Genomic DNA, 20,882 nt, shown 5'->3' on the forward strand with positions numbered 1-20,882 from the left:
GTACCCTCAGCCCCGCACATGTTGGCCCCCCTTCTCCCAATATCCAAGGAAGACTCAGTGGAACAAGAGGCTATTCTCTCTCTCTCTCTCTCTCTCTCTCTCTATCTGTCTTTCTCTCTCTAGTTAGTACATTGGAACCCTATGTCTCCTCAGTGGATGATCTTTCTTTCAGAGAATTTCTTTGGTTTATGAAGTTCAGGTTAATTACTGTTGAGGGCTTTTTTAACCCCCCATAATCCCTCTTCTTCTTAAAGGCTAAAGCACCTGTTAATGAGGAAAAATTCCCCACACCAACTGAGGAAGGCTGTCAAACATCAAAACATTTTATTCCCTCCTCAGCTGTGAAACCAACTGTTCCAGGTAGACGCTCCACTGGCTCAGCAGCCTCACGTCTGGCTACACTTGTGGGCTTTTCATGGTGGGATACTTCTCCATGTTTGGTTTGGCTAGGAGAAAGCTGTTATAAAAGATCAGTGGATCCTGTTCATCTTTTCTGTTCAATCTTACTGATGAGTCTTCAAGCCACTTGTTGGATCCCAGCTAGTAGAACTAATGCTCCAGCCTCAAACTCCTTTAAATCTTTTTTCCTAACCACAGTGCATCTGAAAGTGAAGGTGCCTCAGATCTTATCTGCCACTTCAGTATTTGGACATAGTCTCACCAGCAGCTAAGAGCTCCATCTCATTTGTTATCAAACTCTTTTGATTTTTAAACATAATTAATGCTTTTCACGCTGAGATCTCTTTCAACAACCAGTACACCCTTTAATATTACCTCAGCAAACACCATCATCACAGAAACTGCAACACTTGTCAAACTACTAGGAGTCATATTAGACAATAACCTAAAATTTAACCTGCATAGCACCCAGACCATCAAGAAAACTAACCAAAAACTGAGCTTCTTCTACTAAAACAAACCCTACCTCATAGACTCCTCAAGAAAATCTTTAGCATCATCCTGTCACTCCTTCCTTCTCTCTGCATCACCCGTATTAATCAACATTCAAGCCACCCTTTAAATAAATTAGAGGCATGCTTTAACAAAACAGCCACATTTGCAGCTAATGCATCCTACCGTTTGCACCACTGCTCAACACTAAAGAATCTCAATTGGATAGAACTACCTAATCTCTTTGCATTCACTCAGTTCCAAATTGCCCACAAAATAATGCACAAACCACACACACATGTCCTTCTCTACAAAACATTCTCCATTATTACTCCCTGCCATTTTGCCTTCCCTCAGGTAATCCGAGCCTACTAATAACTTCCAAATCCTGTAATACAGCTGGAGACTCTCACTGTACTTGTACCATGTCACCAGACAGTGGAACTCCCTGTGTATCCCATTAAAATTAAAAGTTATGTACTTACCATAACTTGGCATCTGTGTTTTCCATTTTTATTCTTCCTCACTGATGGGTTACAGATCCGACCCCTGGATCTGACTTGGCCACATTCTTTCAGATTTGGATCCTGGTCTTGAGCTTGTCTCTCTACCCATAATGCCCTATTCTATCCCTAACTCCTCAGATCGAGTTTACTGCCTTACTGCCTACTGGCACAGAAAGACAGAAAAAATCAGAGAATCAAATCAGGAACATGAGTATTCCAAAAAAAAAAAATGAATATCCAAGGATCTTGTAGGAGAAACAAGGACACTAGGAGTGGAGGTGAGAAAGAATGAAAATGGACAACACAGATGCCAAGTTATGGTTAGTACATAGCTGCGTAACTCTTAGGAGGCCTCAAGAAAGGATATGATTCCTACACCAAGTGGCTGCAGCACAAATATCGCCAATAGAGGTTCTGGAGGAAAAGGCAGACGAAGTAGCTATAGATCTTGTTGAATGGGCTCTTGGGGGCGAGGCAGTTCTAGACCATTGTTAGCATAAATCAGCGAAATACAATCAGTAACCCATTTGGCCAGGGTAATTTTGGAGACTTTTTGTCGAAAAAGACACAAATGGTTGATCAGACTCTCTATGTTGCTTTATTCTATGAAGGTAGAAACATAGTTGCCCGTGTGCGTCAAGTAGATGCAAGGTATATTCAGCTTTGTTAGAAAAATTGGGAAGGAACACTGGCAGTTGTATAGACTGATTAATGTTAGTCTCTGTAGCAACTTTAGACATAAAGGAAGGATTAGTTTGAAAGAATACTCTGTCTTTATGGAATATAATGTAAAGCGGTTTGGAAGACCAGGCCTGAATCTGTAAGATTCTCTTCGCAGATGTAAAAGCAGCCAAAAAGATTGTTTTCCAGGACAGAATTTTCATGTAGCAACTGTTAGCTAGTTCAAAATTTTCTGAGTGAAACCTTGAAAGAATGACTGTGGGATCCCAAGGAGGAGAAGAATCCTTTATGGGAGGTCTAAGTAGAAAAATCCCTTTCATGAAAGCCTTGCATAATTTTAAGTAAACAAGGAAGGAGATTTGTTTCCAGTGTGAAAGTTGGATATATTTGCCAGCTGAAGTTTTATAGTAGAAAAAAATTTTCTCTTTCTTTAAAAAGAGTAGTAAGGAAGAGGAGTATAACTGAAGTAGGAGCTGGAAAAGGATCAGCGTTTTCCTTGGAAGACCATATGGAATATCTCTTCCATTTACTTCTGTAGATTTTCTTAGTAGAAGGTTTTTGAGAAGCCAAAATTATGTCATGCACAGGGAAAGCAAGCCTGGATCGTCATACAATTACTGGAATTGGAGAAATCATGCGGTTAACATGAGGGTGTGTAGACTGGGGTGCTGACTCTCTAATGGGTGAGATAGTAGGTCCTGGGTGGACTCCAGAATCCAAGGAGAATATTTCAGGTGAGACCAGAGAAAGGGGAACCAAATCTGACGAGGCCAGTAGGGGACATTAAGGATGACTGAGCTCTTCAGCCTGGTAGCTTTCTGCTGGAATTTCGGGATCAATGGAAGTGGAGGGTAAGTATAGAGAAGACCGGAGGGGGGGGCAGTCGAGAACTAGAGCATCCCTCAGTGACTCCACTGGAGGGGGGATCAGAGCAAAATACTTGCTGCATTTGTTATTTTGAGGAGAAGCAAAGAGGTTGCAGCAAGGTTGGCCCCAGTGGCTGAAAATCAGATTTGCCGCTTATTGGTTGAGGGACCACTCGTGGCGGGTCAGAATACACCTGCTGAGTTTGTCTGTAAGAGCAGTGGATTTCCCTGGTATGTGAGTTGCAGCTAGAAAGCAGTCTGAAGATATCGCCCATTCCCAGACACTGATGGCCTTCCTGCACAGTGGATATGAATGGGTTCTTCCTTGTTTGTTGATATAACAGACTACTGACATATTGTCATTGTGTATTGCAGAAGTCCCTAAAGGGAGAATGTCCTCAGAGGCTTGCAATATTAGAAGGACTGCTCCCATTTCCATGACATTGATATGCAATCTGGTCTCCATGCAAGTCCACATGCCTTGGACCATCTTCCCCTTTAAATCCCCCACCCCAGTTGGGAAGCATCCGTGGTCACTGTGGCTAAGGGGGGAGGAAGTAGGAACAGTCTGCCTAGGGACAGGTCTTCCGATTGTATCTACCACTGAAGATGACTCCTGCAAATGGAAGTTAGTTTGATAGGAGCAGATAAGACTCTGGTAAAGAATACACCACTGAACAGCCAAGGTCCATTGAAATATTTGCATAAAGAACCTTGCTAAAGGAATTAAAACAATGGCAGCTGACATAGAACCAAGAACATTTAATATCATCTTTGCTGGGGGAAACGGAATAGAGAGTATGCCCCACACCTGGCTTCTCAAAGAAGTGATGCGACTTGCAGGTAATGATGCTACTTGATCCATAATATTCAGAAGAGCATCTCTGAATTCCAAATTCTGAACAGGAGACAGGTCTGATTTGGAAAGTTTTATCATAATGCCTAGGGAGGTGGATATCTGGAACAGGTAATCCCTGGTTTGAAGAAGTTGATGCCTGGTTGGAGCAGTAAGAAGTCATTTGTCTAGATATGGAAACACCTGGAATCCTTTGAGTCTCAAGTGAGCTGCTACTATTTCCATGCAATTGGTAAACAACCTAAGGGCTGTGGTCAGTCTAAAGGGTAGCGCTCTGTATTGGTGCTGACTGACCCCCCAGCTAGAAGTGCAGATGCCTCGTAGAGGTACTGTCTATTTTGATGTGGTAGTATGCTTCCTGAAGGTCTACTAGAGCACACTAATCGTGTTTGTGCAGCAGCGGTAGGATGGACTGAACCGTAACCATCCGACCTTTGACTTCTTTATATACTGATTCAGATTGCTTAGATCCGGGATGGGTCTCAGGTCCCCTGTTTTCTTTGGCACTAAAAAGAAGTGGGAATAAGTTCCAAATTCTCTTTGTTCAGTTGGGACCTCTTGGATGACTCCTTTTTGCATAACCTCTGGATATTATGCTTAGCACCCAGGCATTGCAGGCATTGTTTGTTAGTTTGGTTCAGGCATCAAGGTGCCATGAAAAACGACCTCCGACTGCCTCTAGAGGCAGACAGGCAGCGTTTCAGGAATGCTGATATGATCTGTCAGAGAAAGGTTCCCTGGAGTCTTGGTTCTGCGGGCCTCCTGCTCCTCTGGTGTGGTGTTTACCAATGAAATTTCCTTCACTACTTCTGAAGGAAGAGTCCTCGTGTTAATCCTGAAAAGACCTTTGAGATTTTCAGAACCAGGTCTTCTTACCGCTTTGCTGATTTTTGGAAAACATACACTGGGGGTAGAAAATTTGATTCCCATGGCAGTGTCTTTCTTTCCTGCTCACAGTGGATAAGAGTGTCTTTAAGAGATGGCCCGAACAAGAGGGAGCCATCAAAAGGGGCATTGACAAATGACACCTTGAAAGGTTCCGCAAAGTCACAAAGCCTCATGCAGGCATGTCTTCTGATAGCAATACCTGAGCTGGCTGCCCATAAGGTTCCTTCCGCCATATGGAAAATAAGCATCATGTATGAATCAGCAACGGAACAAGAGTAGCCAGATACTTTCTTGAAGTCCTTGTCCGATATGGTCTCTGAGAGAGAGTTGGAAAGTTCCTTGACCAAGTCTCTGTGCAAGCAGGTGAAGTGTGCCAGGTAAATTAATGACCTCAGTGCACAGGTAGCCGAGGCATAAATGCTTTTACCAAACCTGTCCATCGCTCTGGACTCCTTGTTCGGCAGATGGACGGTGGAACTCTGGGCTAATTCCTTCTTGGCTGCTGCCATAACCATGGCATCAACAGGGGCATCTTTGCTCCAGTACAGTCTCTCTTTTGAAGGAACTAAAAATTTGTCCAGGGGCTTAGGGATTGGTTTAACAGTGTCTGGCTCCTTCCAAGCCCAGTGAGAAACTAAATCAATGAGATCATGTGCCGGGGGGACACCCAAGACAGGCCCATCCCAAAAACCTCCAAAAACACCGACTCTTCAGAAGAAGGAGGTTGGGAAGACCAGCCGGCCTTCTGTTTAAGGACCTCTAGGATGTTTCCAAAGGAGACATCATCTGGTCGTGATCGTGGGGATCCTTCTCCCTTATCAAAATCAGTGTCTTAAGTGAGGGACTCCATTGGGGAGTCAGTGTGCCTCCTGTTGCTTGTTTTCTTTTGAGGAATCGCCTGTCTGGGATGTTCAGGGGAGGTATCAAAAGAAAATGGGGGGCTTCCTTGGGGGAAGATCCTGGAGGCTTCTTGGAGAGGGCTGACCCTAGACAGGAATGATGGGATCAGAACTTGGAACCAATGAAGGATGAAGGGAATCTTCCAAGATGTGAAAGGCGGGGTCTCTACACAAAGAGAAAGCCCTTTCAACAATCTGAAACACCGACGGTCCCAGAGAGACTCCCTCCACCTCCCTTGGAGCCGAGGCAAATAAGGAAGAGAGGACAGGGGCAACACTAGATTCGTGATCTCCAGATAGAATCATACCCAAGCTGTCGAGGGCAAAAGCACCGACAGGAAGGGACTGATCCAACAAGGTCAGTACCGAGACCTTCCTCTCGGATCCAACAACGAGATCTCGGATCTGAGACCTGCTCTGCTCTGATGAAATTGGTGTGAGGCTGGTCAGGGTAATATTTGGAGTCGAGGAAGGGAGCTTCCTCGGATCCAACACCCAACTCCCTTGGGTATCTAGGATCCTGGGGCTCCAAAGATGCAGGTTGGATCATCGAAGGAGACTTGATAGATTGGACAGGTACACTTACGAATCCAAGAGCAGATGGAGTTGGCAAGACCCCCCATTTGGATCTGAGCCTTGAGGAATCTTCGCATCATCCTGTCCATATTTGTATCAGAGAAACTCCTAGAGGAACTGAAAGAAGCTTCAGATGCAGGCCTGGAAAGTTTTTTAGGTGTTTTTTTGAATGTAGTGTTGGTGAAACTGGTCTTGAGTATTCAGGTGAACAGCTTCTCACTATTGGATCTGAAGTTTTGGGATCCGAGCTGGAAATGGGTGGCCTAGGAGAACTGGAAATGGTGATCATTCCAGTAAGATCTGAAGAGTGCATTGGATCCGAGGGAGTAGAGGAGGGTCTCTGATCCGATGTGGTCGGATCAGAAGTCTGTGCAGACTCTGATGGTGGCTCCTAAGAAGCCCTCAGGGTCTTGTAAGGGCGTTTTTTACTTTTGTTAGGAGCCAGATAAGCCTTGAGCCCCTGGAGATGTAGCAGAAGAGGTCAGAAGAAGGCCCTTCAAAGTAAGTTTGTTTGTTTGATCAGCTATAGCTCTAGGATTAAAGGTTGAGCAGATGTGTCAACTTGATCGTAAGTGTTCAGGCCCAAAACAATAAATACATTTATTGTGGGCATGAGAATGTGGAATCTTGTGCCCACAGGAAGAACAGCACTCGAAACCAGATGGTCTTTTTCTGAGCGATACTGTTTAAGGAAAAAAAAAAAGCACAGCTGAAAAACTACTGAACAAATGACACATGCACATTCTAAGATGACCGCTAACTAAGTTAACTATAATATAAAGAGAAAGCATTTCAACTGTAAACTAGTATGCTACTAGAAAAAAATTTAATAAAACGCTTCAGTGTAATATAGAATACTATAACTATACCTATAACTATAACTATTTATTTAACATTTGTTAACAGGGAAAGTCCAACTTGGAACAAAGCCAGTTTTCAGCAGAGGCCCAGGGAGGAATGCTCCAGACGCATGTCTTTGTAACTGGAAAAATACATTGTATAAAAATCTCTATTTATCCTCACTAGAAGAAACTTTAAGAACAAAAAAGGGTATTTTCAAGAAAAGGAGTGCCAAAGCACAAGTAAAGGAAGACAGGCAGTTCAGAAAAAAAGAAAAGGCACCCAATGGCTTTTAAAAATTATCAGGTAGAGCTCAGAGGTAATAAAAAGTATAGTCATAAGTTCTGGCAAGAAAAATATTTTGAAAACTCTGAAAAACTTTTCAGAAATAAACTCTTACAAGCCCGAGACCAAATCTGATGTCCTAACACGAAGGCTGCAAATGAGATCTGGGAAGTTAAGGACAGAATAGGGCATTATAGTTAGAAGGAGGAGCACAAGATCAAGATCCAAGTCTGAAAGAATGCAGCTGAGTCAGATCCGAAGGTCGGATCCATAAGCCATCAGTGAGGAAGAATGAAAAGGATAACATCGGATCAAGACAGCTGTGCGTCTAGCTTTAAGCACAACCTAAAATGGCACGTAAATTCCACCTGGCTCTGTTCTTGTTCACACCCTGACTAACTTTCTCTTTTCCTGTCTCTCTCAGACCTCTAGATTGTCACCAACGCCTAACTCTCCTATTTCATCATGTAAATGTAAATAAATTCTATACACATTTTTTAAATATATATTATTTTTATCACTTTTATGTAAATGAAATTTGTATACTGTTGTATATGTAAATAAATGCAATCTGTTTATTGTTGTACAACATGCCTATAGAAATCGAATTGTATTAACCTCTGATTTGATTGCATGATTCTGAAACCCCATTTCTGCTGTTAAGAAACTGAAATTCTTTTTTCTCTGTCATTTTTTTTTGTTTTTTATAAGTTTAATGGAGCTTTTTTCCTTGGGCCACTGCTGAAAATGGGCCTGAGTACCCAGTCGACCATCCTGGTAAACAAAAAGCAATAAATACATATACTGCTATATTTACTGTTATAAGTTGATATCTATTTCAAAAAAAATACTTGAGCTCATGTAGATATTTATGCTGTAGATCTGATGTCTTCTTCATGCCTCCTAACGATAGGGTCTCAGATCCGACCTTCGGATCGCTCGGCCACATTCCACAGACTTGGATCCAACTCTCAAGCTCCTGCCTCTTACCCATAATGCCCTACATCCACCCAAATACCTCAGATCTCATTTGCCACTTTAGCATCCAGACACAGGTCTCAAGCTCTCAAGCTGTAGTCTCTTAGCTTGTTCTGTAAGTCCTCCCTCCTTTATTTTTTTCTGTTTTTAGTGTACATGTGTTGTGTGATAGATACCTTTTTCTGTATATAAAAAAAAAAAAGTTTTATCTTTTTATTGTTAGCTGCCCTTTTTCCTAAAAAAACTTTAAAATTTTAAAGACTTAGATCTTACCTGTACTTTAGTAGTTAGGCCTGTGTCAGTAATCTCGATACTGTCATGTCAGCTAGGTTTGATGGTTTGTGTTTGGCGGGCTTCTGGTCATGACTGACAAGCCTTCACCAGGTTTCAAGTGCTGCACTTCTTGTGGGCACAAAGTCCCTAACCAGGATGCCCTTAAGGAGTGCGTATATTGTTTGGGGGCTGAACATTTAAAAGCGGATTGTTTGATTTCAGCTTTATTTAATCCGCTTGCACTAACTGACTGAAGAAACAAATTGATACTTAGGGGACCTTCTTCCTTCCTCAGCTCCGAAGGCGTAGACCACTTCTTTGGCTTTGTCATCTTCCTCACTAGCTACCAACAAAGAGGCAAAAAAGAGGTTTCACCCTGTTTTCCCAAGGGACTCTCTTGAAACTAAGAAGTCAAAGAAATCTTCAGATCTGACTTCCTGGGACCCGAAGAAATTGCCTCCCCATTTGGTTCCATCAGCTCCTTTTGATCCAGGGGATTTCATTACCATTTCTCTTGCACCTTCGTCTGTTCCTTTGTTAGGTCCAGTGCCTCAGGATCCAAGGGCCTCGACAAGGTCCCCGGCTCTTTCTTCCAAATCTAAACATTCCTGACCTCCCTCATTGGCTTCATCCAGGTCCTCCAGAAAGTGGTCTGAGGTGGGTATGGACAGGATGATGAGATTTCTCAAGGCCCAGATGCAAATGGGGGTAGTCTCAAGTCCACCTCCTGTTGGATCTGTGAGCTACCGTGACCCATACCATCAGAACTCCTTCTCTGATCCGACATTCAGTTTTGGAGTCACAGGATTCAGGACTGCCGTGTGTGCTGCGCTCAGTGCAGGGGAATTTCTCATCCTCGATACCGATGATTCCCTTGACTAGCCCTGTTCCAGTTCTCTCGGAGCAAAGCAGGTCTCGGAGCCATGGTGTTTGTGCTTTGTCCGGGGGGGACGGGACTGGGGTTGGCTCCATCCTTCTTGGAGCCATCCCTTCCCCTAGGTGGTTTGGCACTCAACAGTTCAGGTCTAATCCATTCTGGAAGTCGCAGATCTGGAGTGAGTCTTGGCTGTTTTTCCTCTGTGGTTTCGGCTTCGAGGAGACAGAAAGGACTTCTCCTGGTCCTTTGGCCTTTCAGATAGTGGAGAGGGTTTTCTCACAAGTTGGAGATCCAACGACACATGTCCCTGAATCCAGCTCCCCCGAACCCCTGTTGGATCCAGGAATTGAACCCATTCATCCTGCCATGAGTCTTCCTGTCCCGATCGGCCTCCAAGAACTCCTTGGTCAGGAGGGATCCCCTTCTTCCAACACTTCCCCAGAGTATCCAGCTGAGGAAGTCCCACAGAAGAAGACATGCAAGAGGAGGCATGGTGACTCCTCACTGGAGTCTTTAACCGAGGACACTGACTTCGATGATGGGGGAGGGATCCCCCTGATCCCCACCAGAAGATGTCTCCTTTGGGGACATATTAGAGATCCTGAAAAAGAAAAGTGGGCGGTCTGCCCAATCCCCTTCCTCTGAAGAGTCAGCTTTCTTTGGAGGCGTCCATGATGGACCAATCTACATCCTAGGTGACCCCCTCCCACGGGCACCCTGATTGACATAGTGTCCCACTTGGCATAGAAGGAACCAGACACCTTCGAGCCCATACCCAAATGACCCGATAGGTTTCTGGTACACCCTGCAGATAGGAAGCATTAGAGTAAGGGTCCGTAGTTGATGTCATCATGGTGGCAGCAGCTGCTAAGAAAGAGCTGGCAGAAGAAACTGCTAATGTCCGTCTGCCTAACAAGGAGTCTAGAACATTGGACAGAATTGGGAAGTGCATTTACGCCTCGCCCACCTTTGATCTGAGGTCGTTAAACAACCTGACTCGTTTTACCCGGCTTTAGAGAGACCTGATCAAGGAACTCTCAGCTTCTCTCAGAGTCCATGTTTGCTGAGGAATTTTAAGAAAATATCTCCCAAGCTGACCACTCTATCGTCAGTCACCAACTCATTGAAGAGGTTGATCTCCCGCACCATGATTGTACCTCAGGAGCAGCCGGTTCAGGGCTTTCCATGAGGAGGCATGCCTGGATAAGGTGATGTGATTTTGCAGAGCTCTTTAAGGCATCTTTTGTGAATGCCCCTTACAATGGCTCCTCTCTTTTTGAGCCTTCAGTTTGAGATACACTCACCCTCAGCGAAAAGGACTGGAAGACCTTTTATGCTGTTGGAATCAAATTTTCTACACCCCCGAGGTCCTTCTTGAGGAACCAATGTGGAGGCAAGAAAATGTGGTTTCGTAAATCCCAAGGGCCTTTCCAGGATCTGTGAGGGGAACCGTCTTCTAGAGGCAGACAGGAAAGGTTTGATGGTAGATGCTGCCCTAGTGGCAGAAGGGATATGCAGAACCAGGGCTTTAGGGAATCCTTTCCAGATAAGCGCTATCAGCACTCCTGAAACCCTGCCTGAATGTCCATCTCTGGAGGCAGTCTGGGACCGACTAGCTTTACACCCAGAAGCCTGGACCCAGTTGACTCAAAACCATTGGGTGCTAAGCATAATTTCCAGAGGCTGTTACATTCCCTTTTCTCTTTTCCCCCCAAACTCCAAAAGCCTTCCCGACATGACACCCAGTCAAAGGGAGCAGGTAGCACAGGAAATTCAACAACTGTTGCAAAAAAGAGTAATCCAAGGTCCCAGGCAAACAAAGAGGATCCGGAACCTACTCCTGCTTCTTTTTGGTGCAGAAAAAGACAGGGAACCTAAGATCCATCCTGGATCTAAGCAGGTTGAATGGATATTTAAAGAAGTTGAGGTTCCGAATGGTCATGGTTCAGTCCGTTCTGCCACTGTTGCACAAGGACGACTGGATGTGCTCGACAGATCTCAAGAATGCGTACTATTGCATCAAAATAGACAGGCAGTCCAGGAGATATTTGAGTGTCTGGGAGACAATCATTATCAGTTCAGAGCACTGCCCTTTGGGTTCACCACAGGCCCCCAGGTGTTCACTAAATGCATGGCTGTGGTAGCAGCTCACTTGAGGCTCAGAGGATTCCAGGTGTTTCCATACTTAGACGACTGGCTCCTTACAGCTCCCATGAGGCATCGGCTAATCCAAGCCAGGGATTACTTAACGCAGTTATCACATTCTCTGGGCATCACCATAAACTTGAGTAAATCCAACCTGACTCCGGTACAGAACCTAGAATTTATAGGTACATACCTGAACACAAGGAATCAGATAGCTTCTCTTCCTTTACAATGAAAAACCACTCTGAGAAATCAGGTACAGGAATTGTTAGCCCAACAGGTCCTCCCTGCTCGATTGGTCTTACAAGCCCTAGGATCCATGTCGGCAGCTATTCTGTTAGTTCCATTAGCCACATTCTTCATGCGAATTCTGCATTGGACATTAGTTTTGCAGTAGTCCATCCTCTTTCAACCATTGTCTGTTCCCATCAGGCTGACTCCGGTTTGCAAACGTCACCTCAGCTGGTGCTGGTGGATACAGTTGGACGATCTCCTTCTAGGCAGACCATTCTTAAACAGTACCCCTGTAGCCACTGTGACCGCAAACGCTTCCCAGTTTGGGTGGGGGGTCATTTAAATGGGAAGATGATCCAAGGCACGTGATCTGCTACCGAGACCAGGTTGCATATCAGTGTCCTAGAAATGGGAGCAGTCCTCCTAATGTTGCAAGCCTTTCAGGACAATCTCCCCTTAAGGATTATTGCAGTACACACAGCAAACATGTCTGTTGTCTAATACATCAACAAACAAGGAAGAACCTGTTCTTACCCCTTGTGCAAGGAGGCCATAAGGGTGTGAGAGTGGGCAATATCTTCAGATCGCCTGTTAATTAAAATGCACATGCCGGGGAAAATCAATGATTTGACGGACAGACTCAGAAGATTGCTTCTCCTTCTGCACAAGTGGTCCGTCCATCAATCAATAGCAGACATGATCTTCAACCATTGGAGTCAACCTTGCTGTGACATATTTGCCTCTTCCCTCAACAACAAATGCAACAAGTTCTTCACTCTCATCCCTACTCTGGGGGAGCCCCCGAGGGATGCACTACTCCATGATTGGCCTCCCGGTCTCCTGTATGCTTACCATCCTCTTCCGCTCATCCCGAAGTTTCTTCAGAAGGCAATTAGTTTGAAGAGCTCAGTCATCCTCATTGCCCCCTTCTGATGTCGTCAGGTGTGATTCCCCTTTCTGTGGTCTTATCTGAAATATCCTCCTTGGATACTGGAGCCAAATCACGACCTCCTTTCTCATCCATCAAGGATGCAGCAGCTGAATCTTCAGACCCTCAAATTGAGGTTTCTCCACTTCCAACCCTAGTGAGACAGTCCCGCTTAAGTCCCTGGTCCATAAAATTCTTCTAGCCTCATAAAAGGCTTCAACCAAAAATGTCTACACTGGTAAGTGGAAGAGATTTGTTATTTGGGCCATGAGCAGAAACCCTGATCCCTTCTCAGCCCCAGTTTCTGATGTTCTGTTATTTCTTAGTACCCTGTTCAAGGAAGATGCTAGCTTCTCGACCATCAAACTTCAGTTAGCTGCTATTTCCAATTTTCATGCTGCAAGTCAATCCCATTCTCTGTTCAGTTATAGGTTATGCAAATATTTCATGAAAGGTGTTTTGTTGTTAAGGCCACCGATCAAGGACCCATCCCCTCTTTGGGACTCACTCTTGTGTTGCAGTCTTTGACCCAGGGACCTTTCGAACAACAGCAAGTTGTGGCATGAATTTTTTGTCATGGAAGACAGTCCATGTGAAGTTGTTAAATCTCGCCGTTTATTCTCACTGATGGGTTCGGAGCCGATCCTCGGCTCCGACACGGCTGATAGCAAAGCTCAAGGTTTTCCAGAAACTCGAGACCAAGCCCCATATCCCATGATGCACTGCTGGAATTACCTCAGATCTAGTTTGCCGCGGCACAGATCTCGGTGTTCCAGATAGCTTGGATCAATATTAATCGATAGATTCATCTATTTGCAAGTTTAAAAACGTTTTTTCTTGACTTTCTTGACAGGATAGTATATATATACATAAAACTGCTTGTCGACCAAATGAACTGTCGACCAAATGAAAGTCGATCATATGGCCTGTCGACCATGTGATAGGGATCCATATATATATATATATATATATATATATATATATATATACCTCATACCATGCTTTTCGGCCCCAAAACTTGGACTGAACCATAAAAGGAGGGGGAGTATCGATATTCATCAAAGATACCCACACCTCCAGGTTGGTGGCAAAGCACGAAGCATCAGAGACTATCCATGTGCAACTAACAGTGGGTAAAACTGCCTTCCAGTTTATAGCCTGCTACAGACCACCCTCCCAAACCCAGGAACCCCACTCGGCCTTCCTGAGAACACTGGAAAATATGAAGGTCTCTCCAAACACCATTATATTGGGCGACTTCAACTACCCAAACATAGACTGGGAACATTACTCTAGCTCCAAGACCCTAGCCCAAAGGTTCCTAGAATTTATAAACTCAGATGCTATGGAACAACTTGTTACCACTCCCACAAGAGGGGAAAACATACTGGACCTGATCATCACCAACATGGGGACTCTATGCTCCAGACCAGAAGTGTATCCCTCACTGGTAAGATCAGACCATAAACTAATCTCACTGGATATTCACATCCCGACCCCACCCCCTGCCCAGAAAACCACAATGAAAAACTTCTCTAAAGCAGATTTCACACTCCTCAAAACTGAGGTGGAATCCTTCAAAGCCCCGGCCTGTGGAAAATCTGGCTCAGACCGCAGAATCCTTTATAACGCATTCTATGAACACCTTCAGGAATGCATGGATCATCGATCCCGAATAAAACCAAGACCCAATCCTCCAAAGGCAGGCGTCCTGTCTGGTGGACCCGAGCCATAAACAAACTATACAATAGAAGGAGGAAGCTACTAAATGATAGAGCAAAATCCCAAAAGGAAGGCATCACTGATCAGTATTAGCAAAAAACTACGGGCACACATAAAATTGTCTAAGGACAGCTTGAGAGAAAAATTGCACAGGACACTAAGGATAATCACAAGGCTTTCTTTAGTTATGTTAGGAACCTGGGTGATAATTCCCAGATATACTCAGAATTAGTCCAAAATGACAAAAATACACGAACCCACAGACATTGCCAACATCCTAGCTGACAGGTTCAGCGCAAATGTCTCCCCTCCCCATCAAAGGGCAAATATCTATCCCAGCAGAGTGCTGCCCCCCCTGACATCTCAGATGCTCAGGTAAGAGCCACCCTCTCCAAAGCAAAAAACACAGCATCAATGGGACCAGACGGTGTCCCGGGCTGCATCCTACATGAACTCCAAGAAGAGCTAAACCCAAACATAAAACTACTGTTCAATCTCAGCCTTACTACAGGATATGTGCCTAAAGAGTGGCGTACAGCAACAGTGGGCCCTCTCCATAAAGGTGGTGCCTCAATGGATCCTGGAAACTATCGCCCCATAAGCCTGACTAGCTTGGTCTGCAAAGCTATGGAAAGGATCATCATGGACCTCATAAATAAAGATATTGGGGACCTACAAACACTGGATCCTACCCAGTTCGGCTTTGTTAAGGGCAGATCCTGCCTCTTAAACCTGGTTGATTTCTTTGAAATAGTCACCAAGGCCATTGACAAGGGGAAGGTGGTCCACACAGCCTACCTGGACCTCGCAAAAGCCTTCGATACAACACCCCACTCGGGCATTATAGATAAGCTCACCAGCTTAAATATAAACCCCTATGTCACTAGATGGTTTGCAAACTGGCTCAAGGACAGAACCCACATGGTTAGAATTGCTGGAGCCATGTCAGACTCCAAACCAGTTACAAGTGGTGTCCCACAAGGCTCAGTCCTGGGACCTCTCTTGTTCGGTATATATTTCTCGGAGGTACAGGCCAACACGGAAGGACTGTGGCTGACCAAGTTCGCAGATGACTGCAAACTGGGCGCCATAATCGACTCTCCAGCCGACACAAGCATCCTCCAAAGGGCCTCATAGAAACAGAAAACTGGTGCCAGAGCCATGGCCTCAAGCTAAATGCCAAAAGTGTATAGTCATCCCTTTGGCAAAACAAAGTGCCCACAAATTACCACATAGGTGGTAATCCATTAAGTACAGAAGAAGTAATTAGGGACCTGGGGACCCAAGTTGATAGCAATCTCTCATTTGACAGTCACGTGGCCAAAGTGGTTAGAAAAACATTTTATATAGCCCACCTAATCATGAAGGGATTCACATCTAGATCAGGGGACGTCATCGTGCCTCTTTACTCATCCCTCATCAGGCCCATAATTGAGTACAATGCCCCTTTTGGGATGTACCTTACCAGACACCTGCAGCAACTGGAAAGACCCCAAAAGTACCTCACCAAGAGGATCAAAGGGCTCAAACAGATGCCATATGCTGCCCGGTTAAAGAAACTCCAGCTCTACTCAGTGGCATACCGCCTGTTCAGAGGCGATCTGTGCCTGACGTATAAAGCCATGTCCAACCCGGAATTAATGGACATGCTGCACCTCAGGTTCATAGGTTCATAGGTTCATACTAGGCTATCTGCCCGAGGGCATTTACAAGCCTAGCCCATCGTTTTGTGGCTTAGGCCACCCCTTTAGTATGGGGAACTATACCCATTCTTTTTCTGTGCCTCTGTCGAGCAGTGACACTGAGGTAATCCCTGGGGTATATCTGCGATCTCCCATCCATTGGTCAAGATTTCTCTTGAACAAGGCCAGCGAGGTGCTCTGCCTCACATGTACCGGGATTTTGTTCCACAGCATAGGGAGTCTTTGGGTGATGAATCTATCCCTCCAGCACGTCCTATTAATAGCCGTGTCAAGGTTTAAGTCTCCGCCCTTGTGGCTCTGATGGATCTAGATTTTTTGAGGTGAAGCATATTCATCAAATCTGGGTTTGACATGGCCTTGTATGTTAGGCAAAGGTCACCTCTGAGCAAGCGGTGACTGAATAGAGCTGGAGTTCTTTCAGTCGGGCAGCATAGGACAGATTTTTGAGACCCTTTATCCTTTTGGTGAGGAACTTTGTGGCCTCTCCAGCTGCTGCAAGTGTCGGGTCAGATACATTCGAATGGGGCATTGTACTCAATCATTGGTCTGATGAGTGCTGAGTAAAGGGAGACTATGACCTCCCTTGATCTAGATGAGAATCCCTTCATGATAAGGTGGGCAATGTAGAAGGTCTTCCTAACTACTTTAGCTACATGGGTGTTGAATGACAGACTACTATCAACCTGGGTCCCCAGGTCCCTGATAACTTCTTCTGTGCTCAGTGGATTGCCACCTATTTGGTAGCTAGGGGTAACCTTGTTTTTCGAAGGTATGACTATGCATTTTTTGGCATTTAACTTTAGGCCGTGGCTCTGGCACTAGTTATCCGTTTCTGTGAGACCCTTCTGAAGGATATCTGTGTCAGAAAATCCAAATCCCATCGAGCTACGCGCTCGAGAGACTTGAACCTCAGCACTGAAATAAATAGGACATGCTGGAGGGACAGATTCATAACCCAGAGGCTCCCTTCACTCTGGAATAAAATCCCAGTCCAGGTTAGGCAGAGTCCCTCATTGACTCTCTTCAAGAGGAATCTTGATGAGTGGATGGGAGATCGTAGGTTTACCCCGGGTATCACTTCTGTGTCACTATTAGACAGAGGCACAGTATACTAACCTCGAAAAAGGGCATAGCAAAATAAATTTAAAATGGGTGGCGAAAGCCAAACACATTCTGGCTAGGCTTATAAATGCCCTAGGGCAGATAGCCTAGTATGAACCTATGAACCTATATATGTATATATATATATATATATATATATATATATATATATATATATATATATATATATAAAATCTGTATAGATTTAGACTTAGATTTAGTTTTAGTTAAGTGCCCTGTGTTGGCTTTTTTTTTCTATAGTGTTGGCCTAATAGTTGGCCTTGTATTTAACCACATTCTTAAGAGTACTTTGCTAGATAATTTCTTGAGTGTGTTGTTTCAGTTGTTTAAAGTTGTTTAAATTGATAATAGAGATGTCTGATGAGAAAAAGAAGCCACATATTAAATCTGGCTTCAAAATGTCCGGATTGTGGATAAAAAAATGTCAGTCACTGAAAGGCATGTTCAGTGTGTTTATTGTCTGGGGGCTTTACACCTCCAAGACTCTTGTAGTATCTGTCACTCCTTCTCTTCCAGGGTACTTTTAGAGAGGAGGAGGAAATTAGTGGATAGGGGTTTACTTCAGCACCCTTTCTCCGAAGCACTGGGTGACCAGGATGGTGCTAGTAGATCCTCAAAGTCTTCCAAGTCTTCAGGTGACTTGAAAGCATCGAAAAAAGCTAAAAAAATGGAGGGTGTAGGGTCATCGGTTCCACTGTCCTCGGAACCGAGTGTCCCTTCTGTTTGGAGCCAGCTCACAGCTTTGGAGCCGGTTGCTGAGATTCCCGCATCTTCTGTGCTCCAATCTGCACCCTCGGTGCACCCCTCGAAGTCTTCTGTCAGCCTCTCAGATCTGGATATGGACCAGTTGGTGCAGAAGCTTTTACGGACACCAGGCCTTACCAAATTGTTGTCGGCTCCGACACCTTTGTCGGAGCCAAAGACCATTAACCCGGACTTGACTACTCCTCCTCCGAGCCGTACTGGACTTTTGGAGCCATAGGAGCCCGACCTGATGGTTGTTGAGCCTGTGGAGCCGAGACCTACTCCAGTGTTATCGGTTCCATCTACTCTGATGTGCTCGGCGACGACCGGGGACTCTAGGAGCCGACACTCTCCTGTTTGGTCTGGGGAGGATAGTTGTACTGATTTGTCGGAGCAGACTCTTCCTCTCGGGGCTTCGGCTCGGATGAGCTCGGCTCCTACCTCGAGCTCGGAGCCCATGGCCTCGGTGCGGTAGGATCGGATGGTCCCTTCGGATCCGTCTACCCCTTCTCATCGGAGCCATGGTGCGTTCGATGCCATGAGGAGAGTCCTGTCTCCAAAGACATCATCATCATCAGGTCTGGCTTCCTCCTCCCCTCAAGCGCCTGTGTCTGCTCCTGCTTCTACCGGTCCACCCAAGCATAGAGACCCTGAACCTCAAGTAGCCCCACAGGGCACCCCCTGCTCTTCTGAGACCTCCCCAGATCCCCCCACTGAGGAGGTACCCAGGAAGAGACTGCAAGAGGAGGCTGAAGACCACATATGAAGAATCCACTTAAAACACCAGTTTATTGCACCTCTAGCACTTCGGCAACCGCCTTCAAGGAGTATATATACTATGCTATATGATGTACTCCTTGAAGGCAGTTTCCGAAGCGCTAGAGGTGCAATAAACTGGTGTTCTAAGTGGATTCTTCGTCTGTGGTCTTCAAATTTATCTTTTCTTTTTGGTTCGTGCGGTGTGCAAGAGGAGGCACTTGGACTCCCCACAGGAGTCTTTGACATCTGACACTGACTTGGATGAGTCAGAAGGGTCCCCTCGATCCCCCTCTAAGGATATCTCCTTTGTGGAGATATTACAGATCCTTAATCAGAGGGGCAGTTGGCAGTCTAAAAGCCCTACTGAATACGAGTCAGTGCTCTTGAAGGCTTTCGGGTCTCAACCTTCCACTTCTTGGGTGTCTCCGCCTTACGATGAGCTCATGGAGCTGATCTCTTGTAATGAGTGGGAGTCTCCGGAGGCCATGGAACCTGTCCCTCGGAAGCCAAATAAGTTCATCTCTGCCCCAGAGGACAAAGCCTTTTTGACTAAGGGAGTGCCTGTTGATGCCATGGTGATGGCTGCAGCCACCAAAAAAGAAACGTCTGAGACGTCCTCATCTATCCATCGTCCTAACAGAGATTCTGGGATCATGGATAGATGTGGGAAATGCATGTTTAGTTCAGCAACCTTTACAAGACTACAAAGAGATCTCCTGAAAGAGCTAGGAGATGCTGTCCAGGGTACGGTAGCTGCAGGGGTTGCCGACAAAGTTAACACACAGTTCGCTACCCTAAACTCGGTTGTGAACTCGTCCATGTGTCTCATATCTTACGCAGCTGATGGTTCGAGTAGAGCCGCTAGTTCAGCCATTGCTCTGCGTAGACAAGCCTGGACGTGTCTCTGTTCCTTTGCGGAGCCTTTCAAGTCTTCCTTTATCAACACCCCATTTGATGGCTCATCCCTGTTTGGGCCCAAGGTAAAGGACACTCTAACTATGTGTGAGCAGGAAAGCAAGAATCTGCCATTGGAATCCGTTTTTCTACCGCTACTCGGCCCTATCCCAAGGGCCCTAAGGGCGAAAAGATGTGGTTCCGAAAAGCACAGGGAGCCTTTCAGGACACACGTGGAGAAACCCCCTCTAGAGGCAGAGGAGGGGGTTATAATGGAAGACGCCGCCCGCAGGGCAGGGGGGGTCCACAACAACAGGGTGACAGAGGCCAGATCTCTGGTCAGTCCTACCAGCGCTCCTGAAAGAAGACCCCGGCTGTCCAGCTCTGGAGGCAGTCGGGGGTCGCTTATCTTTGTACCCAGAAGCCTGGCTAAGCATAACCTCCGATACCCAGGTACAAAGCATCCTTTCCGGAGAATATTTTATACCGATGTTCTTCGTGTTTCACTGTTGCAGTCATTACATTTGGGTAATCTGCTGGCAGGTTGCCCTCAGTTGGCCTGAATTCTAAAGTCTTGGGTCCTGCGTCGGTTGCTGTCTCCTCTTCCATGATGTCAGGTCATCAGGGGTATAAAACAAGCAGCCGACGCCATTTTCTTCAGTCTTTCTTGCCGCACGGTGCCCGAAGCAGCAGCAGTTCGCAAGTGCCGGTCGGCCGACTCCTGAAATTTTTGAGTTGGAGTTTCAGAACTGAAGTCTTCACTAAAGCTAAGTACCCTGTTGGGGAAACTTTTTTCTTGCTCCATACCGATGTCAGAAAAAGTTAATAATTGTATTACTTGTGGGAAGCAAATACCTCATAAGGATTTTCATTTATACTGTATTCCTTGCCTAGGCCCTGATCACAATGTACCTGGCTGTCTGTTTTGTGCTAGATTTAACCAACGCACTATTAAGCGTCTGTATATTTTTGCCTTAAAATATTTTGGAAACAGATTTAACTACCCTGAAATGTCGTCGGATAGCAATCCGACTACCGGAATACACAAAGAACACAAGGAAAAGGACAGAGACAGACCGTTGAGGTCCAAAACCAACGACGAGGCTTCTCCTAAGCCAGTCGCCAGTTCGCCAGTACACAGTGAGGTGCTTTCGCAGCCCCTGATACCCGCTACTTTAAGAGTCGCAGGCCTCTACTGAGACCCATGTGGAGTCC

General features: G+C 45.5%; 1 protein-coding gene across 1 annotated transcript in view; it reads left to right on the forward strand.

The window, feature by feature from the left end:
• The window catches only part of RANBP17 (RAN binding protein 17), a 4,607,784-nt gene that overhangs the window by 392,413 nt on the left and 4,194,489 nt on the right, over nt 1-20,882 (forward strand). The gene's annotated exons all lie outside the window — the stretch shown is intronic.

Source organism: Protopterus annectens, chromosome 4.part0, assembly GCF_019279795.1.
Source record: "Protopterus annectens isolate FY-2018-M chromosome 4.part0, PAN1.0, whole genome shotgun sequence".
Taxonomy (NCBI): Eukaryota; Metazoa; Chordata; order Ceratodontiformes; family Protopteridae; genus Protopterus; species Protopterus annectens.